This window comes from Dipodomys spectabilis, unplaced genomic scaffold, assembly GCF_019054845.1.
Source record: "Dipodomys spectabilis isolate Male_0828 unplaced genomic scaffold, ASM1905484v1 ptg000116l, whole genome shotgun sequence".
NCBI lineage: Eukaryota > Metazoa > Chordata > Mammalia > Rodentia > Heteromyidae > Dipodomys > Dipodomys spectabilis.
Window position 1 is genome coordinate 4,652,882 of NW_024870793.1, and position 3,561 is coordinate 4,656,442.

The 3,561-nt window shown below is 31.9% G+C and overlaps 1 pseudogene; it reads right to left on the reverse strand.

Moving 5' to 3' along the window:
- Positions 1–982: 982 nt before the first annotated feature.
- LOC122115124 lies at positions 983–1,079 on the reverse strand (annotated as a pseudogene).
- Positions 1,080–3,561: the final 2,482 nt, after the last annotated feature.

The window sequence follows — 3,561 nt, forward strand, 5'->3', positions numbered from 1 at the left end:
TTAGAAGCCATCCCTAATCCAATTAAGGAAGAAGAAGTATAATGCACTGGCCAGGCCATAGGCCAAACTTTTCCAGCTATACAGGATCTGTCAGCTCCTGTCATTTGTTTTCCATTGATTTAATGGCCTTGTAAGGCCTTTTATCTGTAATTTCCTGAACCCAGGCTACAGTATCTGTGGTTCCAAACCCTCCTTTTCTGTTTTGAGTCAGTGTGGGATTAGGCAAGTTTAGATATGAGAGTAAAAGTATTTGGCAATCTTCTGCCCTTTATGAACTTGAATAGTCTCTTTCAGAGACCTTATCATGACCTTTACAGTGGTAAGACTGTCTGAGTCTATTACACCTGGTAAAACCTCAAAATTCTTTTTATAGTTTGAGCCACCAGCATCCGGCAACACCAATACTTACTGTAAAAATTCATGAATTCCGTGGAATTCTTACAAGTGAATTGCCTGCATTGGATGTCACATGTATTCAAGAATTTTTGTATACATGTATAATGATTTCTGCAGAGTTTGTGAAATTTTAATCAGAAATAATTTTAACTTATCTGTTTAAATGAGTAGTACAGAAACTAAAGTATTTCTGGTGCTTGTCTGAAAAAAAATATTTTAAAATATTCTATGTTTGTGTAATGTTCATAATTTATTTTATTCTCTCCTAGATATAATTTGAATTCTGTATTATTTTATAATATATAGGTTTATTAATGTGTCCTTTCAGATTGTATTCCATATAGAGAGTTTTAGATTCCTTTTTTACCTAGGTCCTAATATTATTTTTCTTTGGGATAAAATGACAATGTTGTCTAATTTCAAAAGTTTTGTAAAGTTTATGGTATGTAAACGCCTTTATGATGTGAAGATTTAATACACTGATGCCAAACTAAATTTAATTATATTAATTACGTGTGTTGTTACACTTGTTATTTTGTAATCAACTTTTTAATAACTGTTTTTCATTTCTTGCATCTGAAGAATGAAAAGAACGGAATACTTCACAAATTTTCATATCATCCTTGTGCAATTGCCATGTTAATCTCTGTATTGTAATTTGGGAATACATGCTGCTGAAACATGTAGTATCTTATAAATTTAAGTAGTTAATGATGCAATCTTTATACAGACTTATATCATTGGTTGCCTACTTGTAACAAGGAAACTATATTGTTTCTGACAATGCTACTGATCTTATTTCCCTAAAATTCTGGGAATAGTGGAAAAAAATATATTGTTCAGCCAAATGCTCACATTTGCAAACTTTTTTTGTCAATGACAATTTTAAGTCTTTTTCATTTGGAATTTGATCATACTTTCAATAATTTATAGCTAGGTTCAAAGGTGATGGCTTTTTCAAGTACTTATTGATCCAACTGAATTAGTTTTGTGGAGCTAATGGATTCAAAGTAAGCCTTGGTTAAGAGCTACTTCTAACCTTATGCAGCTGACATTTTCCAAAATGAGGTCTTACTGGCACAAATGTCTACCTGACCCTTTACTCTTCTTCCATGTAGGAACAGCCCAATCAGAATATCTTACCCTGACAGCATAGATTGTTTTACTTGAACAAAACTAATCTTAGTTACAAGGGATCATAGAGAGATGAACAGTTCAGTCAGAACTGTTCAGACTAGAAGGTATTTTATCAAAATATAATTGTTTATTATAATATATAATATATAATAAACAATTATATCTAACATTTCAAAAGTAACTAAAGCCAAGAAGGTGAAAAAATTGATCATATTCATGATTATTTAATGTCCTGGCCTGTCTACTATCCTACCAGGCAGGAAGTTACACTATTGCATTTCTATCACCAAATATTTACATACTTGCAGGAGAAGTCCAGAAGTTTCTCCTCGTTATTGGGCCTTAAATTGCTAATGTTTTAATCAGAGTGTTTTCTCTTGCCTCCAGGCTGTAAATCTACAAATGGTAAAGCTTTAGTTCCAACTCTATCAAACACTGAGGTAGAGATAATGGAATAATACTTTAAAACAGAGTTGCCTTTGATACTGTAACCACAACAGAACAATGCAAAACATGTGTCTTTTTCTTATATTATATATAGTTATATATTTTATATTTATATGTGCTGATTTTATATTTCACACAGTGAAACTTACTAGAATTAGTTGATTATTTCACAAATAAATTAATATTTATTTATTCCAATAAGTAGAATTAGAATATAAATAATTAGGTTTAAAATGTATATTAGAATATAAACGTATCAACGCAGTGTCTTTGGTATAAACTTGTGATACATTCTAACTGTTCTTGGTCTTCTGAATTCACATGGTTAAAAAAAAATGTTGTTTTCCTCTAATCTATAAGGGATTTTACTCTGCTTCTCTGTTTATTGTTTTAATTCACTGGTCCCAAACTGTTTTTCTCCATATTTCTGAAGCATTCCTACTGATTATTCCCAAATTTTGCTGATAAGATGTCTAACAAATATTACTCTTCTGCATGACCCAATGAGTCCTAGGATCCCAGGTACCGCTTACCTGCATTATCAGATAACACTGGCAAGACTTCTCACAAAGACCCATGCAACATGCACCAAAGTAATCGAAGACTCATTTCAATTTCTCATTTCCTATATTTCAGGGCCCCAGTTTCTTGAGATACAGGATTTAGCAGTAAGCAATTGTGAAATGCAAGGCAACTTAAAATGAAAGATGAGATCACAAAATTTGAGTGTAGGTACTATAATTCAAACATTCAACTTACAGATGACCAGCCCATATGAGTGAACAAGTTCACAAGGTGTCACAAGATTATTTTTAATACCCCTTCCCTATGATTAATGAAAGATTTTAGTCCAGCATAAGTGGGCCAAAAAATAGTACCTGGAAGGATAGATCCATAATTGGTCTACCAAGGCCCAGAAAAATTTACTTAGAGTTCAAATATAATTCAGAAAAACATTGAGAAGATCCTTAGGGCTTCAAAACACTGGGACTTCAGTACAACATGGATCAGTGGTATAAAAATGTCACTCTCAAACCAATGATAATCTACATTTAATCTCCTGAAAGTTTACAAATTAACTTTTTAAAATCACATTCGCCAAAATAACATTTGACAACTAGATGATATTCAGTGACATTACAAGTTTTTCAAGTGTAGGGAGCAAGTTACAATAGCGTTGAATTATTTACCAAGCACTAATGCCAAACACGTTCAACCATTCATTAAAGTGTAGAAATAGTACCAACCACAATTTGTGTTTTTCAGTAGGGGCCTTCCAGAAATGTGTTAAATAGATCAGCCTGCCAAATTTCAAACCGAAACGTTAGCTAATAAAGTAAATGTCATCATTTAATAAGGTACATTTTAAAATGTCACAAATAGTTGTCTTATCATATGTAATATTATGTTTTCCCTCTCTGTCTAACATAGGACGAAAAATGACTTTAAGTCTTCAATATGGGTACTCATCAGAGATATGACAAACATAAAATCTGTCTTCTCTTTCTATCACATTCCTCTATAGGAATAAATTTTAGTTTTCTTGTTTTTCCAAAACTTATAGGTAGTAGAAAATATTAT